Source organism: Ambystoma mexicanum, chromosome 3p, assembly GCF_040938575.1.
Source record: "Ambystoma mexicanum isolate Mex_15411 chromosome 3p, UKY_AmexF1_1, whole genome shotgun sequence".
Classification (NCBI taxonomy): domain Eukaryota; kingdom Metazoa; phylum Chordata; class Amphibia; order Caudata; family Ambystomatidae; genus Ambystoma; species Ambystoma mexicanum.
The window spans coordinates 1,267,884,416-1,267,898,172 of record NC_090925.1 but is presented as its reverse complement, the minus strand read 5'-3'; the positions used below and the strand labels follow the sequence as shown (position 1 = coordinate 1,267,898,172).

The 13,757-nt window shown below is 48.3% G+C and overlaps 1 protein-coding gene across 3 annotated transcripts in view; it reads right to left on the bottom strand.

Annotated features, from left to right (window-relative positions):
* The window catches only part of XRCC6 (X-ray repair cross complementing 6), a 473,622-nt gene that overhangs the window by 224,881 nt on the left and 234,984 nt on the right, over nucleotides 1-13,757 (bottom strand). The gene's annotated exons all lie outside the window — the stretch shown is intronic.

Below are 13,757 nucleotides of genomic sequence, written 5' to 3'. Positions count from 1 at the left end.
TGAGCCATATTACCTACCTGGGTGTGCAAATCCCAAATAAAATAGGTAAAGTATACCAAGTTAACTTTCCAAACTTGTTCAGAGAACTAAAGAAGGGAGTAGTTTCTTACCTGTAACTCCATTTCTCCAGCATTGGTATCTTTTATGGATTCACATGCTGTAAATATTTCCCGTCATCAGGCTGGGAAAACCTCGGTAACTTTCCTATGGAAAACCTTGACACCGAGTGTCCAATCGACGTCATTTTTGGTTGCTTTGGGCTGCACCAATAGGACGTCTAGTATAAATAGTCCCGCCTCCGCGGCTTCCCTTCAGATTTCAACCTCCCAATAGAGAGGAAACCCGAACCAAGGTTTGCCTGCAGGGACGGCTGGTGGGCACATGTGAATCCATGAAAGATACCAACGCTGGAGAAATGGAGTTACAGGTAAGAAACTACTCCCTTGCCCAGCATTGGATATTTCATGGATTCATATGCTGTGAATAGATTACATAGCAGTATGATAACTTGGTGGTGCATGACAGGCAAACCAAAACCCCATGCCCCCAGGCCACAGTAACCAATAAAATGAAAAACAATCCAACAATAGGCATGAGAAAGACACACTATTAGAACAAACCAAACCCTGAAAGCTGCGGGGCTTATCTTCTTGGAACAGGCGTTGGAGGACCGCACGTCCCACCTGCACATCCTCCACATGTTGTTGCCCCAGACAGTATGCGGCACCGCCCAAGATGCTCCTTGGCAAATGTCACTGAGCGGTATACCCGCCCACAGCGCTGCCGACGACGTCGTGGATCTTGTAGAATGGGCCTTAGGATTAGCCCGCAGAGGCTTGCCAGCCTTCCCATGGCAGAAGGAAATCGTAGAGGAAACCCAACGGGAAAGACCTTGCTGAGAGATTGACTGCCCCTTCTTAGTGGGACCAAAAGCCACAAACAGCTGCCTTGACTTCCTGAAACCTTGAGTTTGGTCGAGATAAAACGTCAACGCCCTCTTAAAGGCATGGTCTAGTAAAAAATGTTATTGTCCGTACGGGTCGGCCATGTTTTTTTTAAGCCCAAGTGGCTCGATTTTAGAAAACTTTCCTATGGACCTTACCCTAGTTTTCGTCCATTAAACGCACGCAAAAACAAGCACCAGGGATCCGCCATTTTCTGATAATCCTATCTTTTTCCCCCATCGCCCTGGCTGACTTGCTTTTGCTGGGTGTCATCTTTGAATTCTCTCTATTCACCTCACATATGTGTATGTATATATTTTTCTCATGTCTCATCTCATGTAAATGTAAATGCTGCACACTGTTAACGGAGGGGAGGCTTGCGTACTGCAAATAATAAAACAAACAATAAATCTCACTTTTAACTCAACTCCTGTGGTACTTTATACTTTCCCTGACCTTCCGCAAAAAATTAAATGTCTCAATTTGGGCTGCAAAGCTCGCAGACAACGGGGACAAAATTGGGGCACTTAGAACGCGCCAGCCAAGCGGGCCGTGGCATTTGGGAGAGAAGCCAGTTCGCATTTGCACATTGAGGCGCACTACATAAACGGATTCTAAACTTCAAGTTCTCACAGATGCCTATACTACGTGATGTTGCAAATAAAGAATGCGAAGGACAGCGCCCAGATGAGGCCCACAAGTCGCACTGGAAGTATAAGGGTCTATTGTTTTTTGACCTTGAGACAGGGACCATGCCGAAAGAACTACACTTGAAGGGAGTGCGCAATAACGCAAGAGACGATAAGGCAGAAAATTCAGAAACTAGACCGAGTTTCATTTTAGTTCAGTATACGAAAAATCGTTGTCAAGAGCACGGTCCGTTTTACAGACTGCATTACGAAGAGACACAATGGAAATTTCAAATATAATGTAAGTAAATCTTTACACGCTTTTATACCGGAATGAAGATTTAATGAATGGATGCATGAATAAATGAATGAAGAGCTAGGAAAAGCAAGTAAAACGTGTTCGTAGTGGGCACATGGGCATGCAGGTCCACTGGTCTCACTGATCTCGGACCTTGGCCCAGCCACTTTTCCCTGCACTACGGGACTGTCTCTGTATCCTTCAGCCGCTTCTCCCGGCATTTACCTTGCACTTGCCACCAGCTGGCCCTTTTATTTAATTTGTATTCAACTAACCATGTACAGCCCTTCCCCATGCGCGATCAGAAAGACACCTGGCATAGTAGGATCGTTGTCTGTCTGCCCTTGTTCCCCACCTGCCTCGTCACGCCTAGAAACACTTGAGTATAGGCGCGTTACAAATGCCATATCATATATCATATCATTCCTCACGCATGTAGACTAACTGTCGCTTATCATTGTGTGTTGGCCTCGATTTATCTCGTTACTTTTCGCATTGATTTTTAGAGACAAACATACTCCATTCAACTATCCTTGCAAGCAAATAGTTTCTGATCGGCCGTAATAAATGAAATGAGTAATATTAATGAAGTTCGGCTAGCGAGACTAATTATAATTTTTTTGTTTTCATAAGTTTCATAACAGGTATTTGATCCCATTCTGCCACTGCCATCTGTTTGGGACACCGGCGGATGGATTCTTTAGCAGACACCTGCAGCTTCGTGTCAACAACTGGAGCACGATCACCATATTATGGGACGATCGCCAAGGCCCCACATGCCCTCCGCTGTACTAGTGGCTAGAAGCAACATATCAACCTTTACGCTGGCCTAGTGCCTACTTGATGGAACAGCCTTGTGGTTCACCGTGCTTCCAAAGTGATTTTTTTAACGAAAATGAACACCCTGTGTACCATAAAGGAACAGCGCGTGACTCAAGATGAAACGGAACACTTATTGCGGATACAGATAAAAGAAAATAAATGGCTTTCGGAGTTCATATGGTAATTGCTGAATATTCTCTAAACATTTAATGTCAAATAAATGTACTTTACCAAATGTACCGTGTTGCCGTTTCATTTTAAAGTACAGTTTCATATTCCGAATTGTGGCGCGCTGTGTTGTGAGTGGTTTATAGTCAAAATACCGAAAAAATAATCTCGAACTACAAAAATATCGAAAAATAAAATATCGAAAAATAAAATATCGAAAAATAAAATATCGAAAATATATACATAGCATTAAAAGGGTCAATATCTCGAATACGTATATGTCGAAAAAAAAAATACGAACATGCGTAAGTAGAAATAAAGAAAAAACAAAATTATCATATTATGATGGGGGGTTTGCCCCCCAAACCCCCCGTCCACCACCCCCTTACCCGGCACCCCGCAGCCAGCGCCCACTACCCCCACCTCCCCACCCTACTCTCAACATTCAACTTGAAATGTTAAAAAAAATTACTCACGTTTCGGGTAAAAGTGCAATCCATTGTGCCATGGCGATTGTGATTCCGAATAAAACATCCTGGTGATGCAAAATACAGGAACTGGAACAGTAATCCATTAGAAATAAACCCAAAAAAACATCAAAAAAGTCAAAATACACATCCAGGAAAAACGCGATCGAAATAAAAAAATAACCAAGAAAATCCATGGGAAAAAACAAGAAAAGTCTGCATGCAGACAAAAAAGCCAATGCTACTCCAAAAAAAAGGTACCCATTGAAAATAAAATACCACGTTGTAGCCATAATCCATAATCCAGCAACTCCAAGTAAATCCACTAGAAATCCATAGTCCATCGAATCCAGGAAATCCGCTGAAAATCCATAGTCCATATAATCCAAGTAAATCCGGTGAAAATAGGCAATCAAAGGAAAAAAAAAAAGAAAAATCCATGAACATCCAGGAACACCTTGCCGGAGACGCGACCGCTGCATACAATATGAACTTTAAAAATGGCGCTTACGCTTTACGTAGGACTACGTAACGTGCATTTAAATAAGTAAACAAACACAAAGTTAAAATGTATACTACTGTTATTATTGATGCAATAGCACCATCAAGAGGAAAATAGATTTATTACATGTTTGAAATTACTCGGTTTAAAATAACATATCTGTAACCATATATATATATATATATATATTTATATATATATATATATATATATAGGATACATTACTCACCGTAATCGTATTTCTGATGCTTGTATCTGCTTAGATTCACATGCTGTGCATAGGCCGACATCTAGTGGAAGCTGCGGAGTATTACAGTTTGTTTTTCGAAAGTCGAAAATGGGCGTCGACACAGGCGTGCCAGTAATACTATCCCTAGTGTGACGTCCACTGTACCCAAGATCCCTCACGCGTGTAGGATCCTCAGATTGTATTTTTTCTGACATGAGGAAGCATGAGGAGTAGCGTGAGTACAGATAATCCAAGCAGATAGACAGAAAGGTAAGACTACAAGCAATTATGCGCCTTCTCTCGGAGGGGAGGAAGGGTGGGTCGCATGTGAATCTAAGCAGATACAAGCATCAGAAATACGATTACGGTGAGTAATGTATCCCTTCTGAGGCTTGTGGAATCTGCTTAGATCACATGCTGTGCATAGATTAGCGAGCAGTACCAGAAGAAGGAGGTGGGATGTGAGAAGGGTCATGAGCAAACAGGTGTCTTAGAACCGCTTGTCCCACTTGTGTATCTGTCTTGGAATGAGTGTCAATGCAGTAATGCTGAGTAAAAGTGTGAATAGAGCTCCAAGTAGCCGCTTTGCAAATGGTGTCGAGGGGAACATTTGCAATGAAAGCCAGAGTGGCACCAATGCCTCTAGTAGAGTGGGCCCTTGGCGTAAAAGGCAGAGTCTTTTCAGAAAGAGAGTAACACAGCTGTATACAGTTGATAATCCACTTCGAGATAGCGCCCTTAGAGACGCGATCCCCCTCTCTGCCTGTAGCTACGGAGACAAACAGTTGATCTGTTTTCCTTAGCGGTCTGGTTTTATTTACATAGTATAGGACCGCCCTACGCACATCTAGGGTGTGTAGTTTCACCTCAGCCGAGCTTTGCGGGTTCTGGAAGAAAGTCGGAAGCTCGATGGACTGGTTTACATGGAACTTGGATATGAATTTAGGTGAGAACCTAGGGTGTGTGCGTAAAACCAGTTTGTCCTTGTGGATAGTAAAGAAAGGATCCTGCACTGACAGAGCCTGAATTTCCCTGACCCTTCTTATGGAGGTAATGGCTACTAAGAAGGCCGTTTTATAAGTCAGGTGTTTGAGACTACTTTTATGCATGGGTTCGAATGGGGGTCCCATGAGCTTAGCTAGCACCACGTTGAGGTCCCATCCTGGCGGTGGGTTCGAAATAGGAGGGTGAAGTCTCTTTACTCCTTCCATGAAGGCTTTAACCACTGGTACTTTCCACCACGAGACCCTGTTATGGGATGTGGTGTAAGCCGAGAGGGCTGCCAGGTGTACTTTCAGCGAGTTAAAAACCAACCCTGCATCCAGCAGGTGGAGCATGTATGTCACAACGTTGGAAGGAGTGCAATCAACCGGGTTGATTTGTTTATTCTGGCACCAGATAACGAATCTTTTCCACTTATCAAAGTAACAGTGCCTTGTATTTGGTTTCCTGGACTCCTTTAGAATGTCCATACACCTCTGTGGTAATTTGAGATGTCCAAACTCTATGACTTCAGGAGCCATGCTGCTAGGTTCATAGAGTTGGGTTCCTGATGCACTGTTTGACCCTGTTGCTGGGACAGTAGGTTGTACCAGGCTGGGAGTCTGATGGGTTCGCACACCGCCATCCTGCGTAGGTGTGGAAACCATGGTTGTCTCGCCCACATGGGAGCAACTAGGATGAGCGTCATCGATTCCTTGTTCATCTTGTACACCACCTTCCTGATGAGAGGAGTTGGTGGAAAAGCGTACGCAAACATCCCTGACCAGTTCATCCACAGGGCATTCCCTTGGGAGTCCGGCTGGGGGAACCTGGATGCAAATCCTGGGCATTGTTTGTTTTCGCTTGTGGCGAATAGGTCTATAGTGGGGAAACCCCACTGAGAGAAGAGATCTTCTACTACGTCTCTGTGAAGGACCCATTCGTGTTCTTCTGGGAGGGAGTCTCTGCTTAGAGCATCCGCTAGGGAATTGAGCTCCCCTGGAACATGTTGCGATGACAGGAAGATGTTCCGTCTGAGTGCCCATATCCATATTTTCTGGGCAAGCTTGGACAGATTTGGCGAACGAGTCCCCCCTTGCTTGTTCAGATAGAACATGGCTGTCGTGCTGTCCGTCCTGATCTGCACCGACAAGTTCAGTAGATGGGGCTCGAACGCCCTTAGCGCTCGGAATACTGCCAGAAGCTCTAGCATATTGATGTGGTTCTTGGCTACTGAGTGAGACCAGAGACCCTGAGCTGTGTGGTGGAGATGGTGAGCTCCCCACCCAGTCAGGCATGCATCTGTAGTCACCACGGCTTGTACTTCGGGATCGTAAAAGGGTTTCCCCTTTGCGAGATTCTCTCTTGTCCACCAGTGTAGGCTCTGTACGAGTGTTGGCGAAACGACCACTAGATCGTCCCAATGACCACTTGCCTGAGACCACTGTTTCGCCAACCATTCCTGCACGTGAGGGACCAGGTAAATGCATGACGCCATCATGCCCAGTAACCGCATAGCTTTGCGTACTGTTATCTGTTGACCTGACTGATAATGCGGAATTTGCAGAAGTATATTCCGAATTCTCTCTTCCGAAGGGAAGGTCAATCCTTTCTGAGTATCTAGGATAGCTCCTAGAAACTGTTTTGAGGTGCTTGGCACCAGACTTGACTTTTTCTCGTTGATGGAGAAGCCTAATTCGTGGAGGAGGTCGATAGTCCTTTGAATGTTTGACCTGCAAATTCCTGGGGTTTCCCCCGTTATGAGCCAGTCGTCCAGATAAGGGTACACCGGGATTGCTTCCCTGCGTAGGTGTGCAGCCGCCACCGCCAGTACCTTGGTGAATACCCTTGGTGCTGAAGCTATCCCGAAGGGCAGTACCTTGAATTGGTAGTGGCGACTGTCCACCTTGAAGCGCAAGTACTTTCTGTGCGCTGGGAGCATGGAAATATGAAAATAAGCATCTTTCATATCCAAGGTTGCCATGTAATCCCCCTTTTTTAGGAGGGGGATTACCTCTTGTAGCGTGGTCATACGGAATTTTTGGGGCTTGACATACTTGTTGGCAGGCCGTAAGTCCAATACTGGGCGCATTGTCAAATCTTTCTTTGGCACAAGGAAGTAAGTTGAATAGATACCCTTGTTTACCTGGTGTCCTGGGACGAGTTCTATCGCGTCCTTTTCTAGCAGAATGGCGATCTCCTCGAGAAGGATCTTTTGATGCTCTAGGGAGTGCACTCTTTGTCGTGGAGGATGATTCCGGGGACGCTGCAGTAGTTCTATACAATATCCTGCGGATACTGTTGACAGCACCCATCTGTCTGAGGTGATCCCTTCCCAAGCCTGGGTGAAGGTGGAAATGCGTCCCCCTACTGGGGTTGCGTGGCAAGGGACCCTGAACTGAGCGTCACTGTTTTGGTGGAGGCGTGCCACCTCCCTTGTTGGGGCTGCCTCTGCCTCTTCCACGACCTCTCTTGTTACCCCTGCCGTAACTCTGGGTAGACTGCTGGTTGTTATTCCATTGTGTACCTTGTCCCTGGGCATAGTTGCCTCTTTGTGAATTTTGGCCGCGTGGGCGACGAAAATTATTGTTCCCCCTCTAGTTAGGGGGTTTGTTGGTAAGCTGGCCAAGGGATTTGAGAGTCTCATATTCATCTTTGGCATTTTTAAGTGTGTCTTCGACCGCTTTCCCAAACAATAGGTCGGGTTCCACTGGCTTGTCTATTAAAGAAGCCTGGGTTTCTGTCTTGAATCCCGACTGCCGTAACCACGCATGTCTCTTGATAACAGTACCTTCTGCTATCAATCTCCCTGCGTTGTCAGCGGCGTCGAAAGTTGCTTTTAAAATGCAACCAGACACGGCTCTCCCCTCTGCTGAGATAACGGTTCTGGAGCAGAGGCAATGAGCGCCGCGACTTCTTCCCATTGATGGCAATTGTAACTAGCCAACAGGGTGGTGGAATTCGCAATCCTTGCTTGGTAGGCGGACGTTGAGGCTACCTTTCTGCCAAACCCGTAAAGTTTTTTGCTCTCCTTATCGGGAGGAGCTTCTGATGAAGATAAGGGCGTGCCAGCCCTTTTTCTAGTGTTGGTCACCACTAGGGAATCTGGTTTAAGATGTCCCCTTATATACAGAGGGTCAGACTGGGCTGCCCGGAAAATCTTTTCAATTCTGGGGTTGACAGCTCTGGTGAGGTTAGGATTCACCAGGGAAGGATCTATTCTTCGTTGGATGGATTTGAGGATAGGGATGGTCTGAGCGACCGGTCTTCTCTCTCCTACAAACTCCTCCGCGAAGTCCCTTTCCTCCTGTACACCGTGGGTGTCGATGTGGAAGTGTTCCGCTGCTCGAGCGAGAACCTCGTTGAGGAGGGGCTGGTTATCAACTGGAGAGTCAGTAACTGGGGCTTCGCTTTGTACTGGGGAATCTACTCTGTAAATTTCCTGCTCATCCTCTCCCTCCTCCAGGTCCTCATCCTCTGCATAGTAATCTGTCCCGGTTTGTTCTTCCATAATTTCAAACTCCTGGTCCTCTTCAGGGAAAACTTGTCCCTGGTAACTGGGGAGTGGAGTAGAATATGGAGTGGAGTAAGGCTGAACCTCGAAGGGTTCAGGTCTTTCGACCCGGGGCTTTTTACTTAGCGGGATAGGATCGGAGGAGCCTGAGGGTGTGGCCCCTTGAGGGTTATATGAAAGAAAGTGTTCTGGGTTCTTATCATAAAAATCAGCCAAGGAAGACATCCTAGACATAACCCTGTCTATGTCTTCACTGGACCATTCCCTGGAACAGGGTATTACTTTAGCAGGAGATGATTTATGGGACTTTTCAAGGGTAGACTTGTGTTTACTTGTCTGCCTAGGGTGAGAGGATGGCTTTACAGGGGTGGAAGGCTGTGCTTTCCGCTGTTTCCCCCCCTCCCCGTGCGTGGAAAAATGTTTTCCCTGTCCCCTGGAGGCCCCAGAGATTTTCGACGCCTGGCGCCGAGGGTCTGGAGAGGTATCTGTGTGCTTCGGGCGTGGGGCCTCACTGGTGTTAACCGCGGTCTCGGTATCTTGGAGCGCGGCCTGGGGGTGGAAGTCGTCTTCGTCTCCCGACGATCGAACTTCCGTTAATGTGTGTAGCGAGGCACTCTTGGCAAGAGTGGATGATTGCCTTGCGTCGTGAGGTGATCTCGATCGAGAGCGCCCAGAGGACACCGAGTCGGACCGTTCTTTTTGTGCCTCTTTCCGGGAAGTCGACGTCGTCGAGGTCCGGTTGGTCTTAGTGTGTTTAGTGTGTGTTAGGTGTGTAGCGCTTGCGTCGCCGGGGGTCTTCCCCATAGCCGCCCTGCCGGACGACCTTCCGAGGTCGGGGACCTGTGCTCGCCGGCTGTCTTTCGACGCCATAATGCCCTCGCCGTCCGAAAGTACGGCGTCGATGCCATCGCTGAAGGCGCCCTCCGCTGCCATGGCCTCCTGCCCGGCGTGGTGGGCCCAACGCTTTGTCGAACGGTCCTTAAGTGTCTTAGGTTTAAACCTACTACACGCTCTGCAGTTCGCTTCGGGGTGATCCCTCGGCAAGCAGAGATTGCACGTGGCGTGCCTGTCGACCCAAGGGTATTTGCGATTGCAGTTGGGGCAGAATTGAAAAGGGGTACCCTCCATACGCACCTTAAGGCAGCGGGCTGCTAAGTGTAGGAATATATAAAATGTAACTATATATCAAGAGTGAAGAGTATGTACCACCCCCCACTCTCCCTACTTGTAAGGGCCGAGGCCAGCGGCCTACTAGGCCCGGGCCGAGGCCAGCGGCCTTTCGAGGCCCAGATCCGTCGTGCAGCAGTCGACGGTCGATGACTTCTCCAGCCGTCGTCGAGGTTGAGGGTCGACGTTGGGGTGGGGAAGGGAATGAATAAGAATTATAATTATAATAACAGCAAAAGTATGGCTAAGGCCAGGGAACTCCGCAAGATGCTTCCGACCAGTATGGCGGAAAAAAACAATCTGAGGATCCTACACGCGTGAGGGATCTTGGGTACAGTGGACGTCACACTAGGGATAGTATTACTGGCACGCCTGTGTCGACGCCCATTTTCGACTTTCGAAAAACAAACTGTAATACTCCGCAGCTTCCACTAGATGTCGGCCTATGCACAGCATGTGATCTAAGCAGATTCCACAAGCCTCAGAAATATATATATATATATAAAAACATTAAATATGTTATATTACAATACTTTAGAACACGTTAATAAGTAAAAAAACAAAGAATAAAAAGCATAATATGTGGTTTGGTTCATTATTTGTATTGCACTTACCTGAACTATTGACATAAATTCGAGATTGCTGGAAAAAATTCGAGATTATGACTTTCGAGATTTTTTATTTTAGGTCAAATAAATTCGAGATTATATTTTTCGAGATTTATAAATTCGAGATTTTGACTGACCACCGTTGTGAGTTGATCTGTGTTGGTTTCCGAGTTCTGTGTGGAGTCGCGCAGAAGACGACTGGGCGCGTTTGCCTACGCAGCACAGTAAGGTCACAGAGAGAGGCGGGGGATATGAATGTTTTGATAATGTCAGGCTCAGGGGCGGGGGAATTGATTTAGTGCCGCAAAAGCAGGTCAGCCAGGGCGATGGGGGAAAAGATAGGATTATCAGAAAATGGCAGCTCCCTGGTGCTTGTTTTCGCGTGAGTTTAATGGACGAAAACTCGGGTAAGGTCCATAGGAAAGTTTTCTAAAATCGAGCCACTTAGGCTTAAAAAAACATGGCCGACCCGTAGGGACAATAAAAATGTTTACTAGTCCATGCCTTTAACGTCCAAGGAATGCAGCGCTCTCTCCGCAGTGATAGCCTTAGCGAAGTAAGTGGGCAAAGCAATTGTAGAGTTCTTGTGAAATTCAGTGCGGATTAGTAGATAGGAGAACCTTGTCCCTCATGAATATCAGATACGCCGGGTCGATGAACTTTGTCCCTCATGAATATCAGATACGGCGGGTCGATGACCAGCGCCTGAAGTTCCGAGACCCTCCTGGCCAATGTAATAGCCACCAGAAAAGTGACTTTCCACGTGAGAAACTTCAACGTCGCCGCTGACATAGGTTCAAACGGCGGCTTTATGAAAGCTCCACATTTAGACTCCATACCTGAGAAACGTCTTCTCCAAGGGGAAACGTCATGAAAAGACCTTTGAGGAAGTGTTTGACCTTCCTGTCCCTGTACAGAGGTGCAGAGTTGTGCCGTCTCGTGAACCTGGAGATAGCCACCAGATGGACCTTGATTGAAGACAACAGTACAAGATCAGCAAGATCCGATGGCAATCCGGCAGGATGTCTAAATGGCCAAATTTGGAGTGGTCAGGAGCCACGCTGCAAGACCGAGAGACCCTGGATCGTGATGCCACACCTTTCCGTTATCCTGTGATAGCAGATCCGGCTCCGACCCCAGATGAAGTGGGTCGTCCACCGCCTGATGAAGCAGATCCAAGAACCAAGTTTGCCGGGGCCACCAGGATCACCAAGCACTGGACCCTGCAGACCATCTGGATTGTCCTCCGATCAGAGGAAACACGTATGCGAACAGGCCAGTCCACGGGAATGACAACACGTCCCCCCCTTGAGTCCGAATGAGCCACCCTGCTGGTAAAAAAACGGGCACTGCTTGTTTTCCGGACTGGCGAACAAGTCCAGAGGGTTAGACCCCCATTTCCTGAAAATTCTCGCCACTTGGGCGTCCTTCAGTTTCCATTTCAGTTTCCATTCGTGCAGTTGACCCGTTTCCCTGCTGAGAGCATCCGCCTGAACGTTCTGCACTCCCGGCAAATGGTATGCAGTGATGTGAATCCCGTGAGCAATGGCCCAATGTCAGACCGCCGGAGCCTCCCAGGACAGGAGTCGCGAGTGTGTGCTGCCCTGTTTGCGCAGGTAAAACATTGTTGTGGAGTTGTCTGTCAGAATGCAGACCACTGTACCCCGAATGAGAGGCAGAAAAGACTTCAGAGCCCATCGCACTGCCTTCAATTCCAGAACATTGATGTGGAAAGACGCCTCCTCGAGAGTCCACACGCCCTGAATCTGAAACTGGTCGAGGTACGCACACCAACCCATCTGGGATGCGCCGGTCACGATCGTCTAGCGAATGTCCGGCTCCACCAGGGGCATGCGCCTCACAATGTTGTCGGAGCGAGTCCAACACCGCAGGGCCTCTGCCAAAGCCCGTGAGACGACCACCTTGTCGGATCAGGACCCGAGGCTCTGTGACCACCTGCAGGCAAGAAACTCCTGCACTGGCCTCATGAACAGACGACAATTCGGGATGAGAGGGATGCAGGACGCAATGGAACCCAGAAGAGACATGTGACCGACGTTCCCGGCCCTGGAGATCAGCTTCTGTATTCTGTCGACTGACGGCCTCACCAGATTGAGCTGCGTGTGAAACTGGGCCCCTAGGAAAACCACGCCCCTGGATGGCTTCAGACAAGATTTTGCGAAGTTTACTGCAAAGCCCAGCCTCTTTAACAGGATCATAGCAGCCTGGAGAGACTCTGACGTCCTTTGTGGAGACGCTCCCCTGACCAACCAATCGTCCGGGTAAACATGATGCCCTTCCTTGCGGCGGAAGGCAGCCAGCGGAGCCAGGCACTTGGTGAAGGTCCTGGGAGCCGACTTGAGGCCAAACGGGAGAACCCTGAACTGGTAGGAAGCGTCGCCGACCACGAACCTCAGGAACTTGCGTTGTTTGGGAAGCAATGGGATGTGGAAGTAGGCGTCCTCTAGGTCCAACGACACCAAGAATTCTCTTGGCTGGACCGAGCGTATGACATCCTGTAACGTCAACATCTTGAACTTCAGGTGCTGCAGATTTTTGTTCAACGGCCGTAGGTCCAAAATCGGGTGGCACTCTGTTTGGTTTTTTGTTTACAAAATACCAGGAGTACACCCCCGTCCTTGTTCCGACAAAGAGACGGGTTCGATTGGCCCTTTTTCAAACATCAGTCGTACCTCCGGTCGCAAGATGAATAGATGCAGCTGCGACAACTTCACTGGTGGAAGAGAGTTGCGGGCACCGAAACTCAACGAGTGGCCATAGCCTACTTCATCCAGTACCCATCTGTCTGTCGTAATAGCCTGCCACTCGTCGAAATGGTGCGCCACCGGGCCCCCTAGTTGCCTGCCTATATGGCAGTCATTGCGGAGGCTTGGACTGCCGTCATTTACTAGCCATGGCCGCCGGACCCCTCTTCCGCAGCGCTTGACATTCCTTTGCCCTCTGTGTGGACTGGAATCCTTGGGAGGTATAACTGGGGCGACCATAGCCCCTGTCGTGGGAACCTGCAAATCTGGCTTTCCCCGGGGCTCCTCAAAATGCATGAAAGGGGAGAAAAGAGCGACCACTCTGCAGCGTGCCCAGTGACCTCGCAGTATCAGAGTCTTCCTTCATCCTCTTCTATGACTAATACATTTTAGCACCAAACACATGGCATATCTACCACTTTGTGTTGCACCTCTGGCCTGAAGTCAGTACAGCGCAGCCAGGCCTGCCGCCGGAGCACCAAACCATTACTGATCTGCTTGAACCCCGACTCTGCCAGGTCCACCGCAATGTTAATGCTGTGGTTGGAGGCTTCCTCCCCCTCTCGAACCAGCAGCATTGCCTCCTTCCTTTGCTACTTGGGCAGATGATCCAAGAGTGGAGCCAGCCGGTGCCACATCTCCCTGTCATATCGAGCCATAATG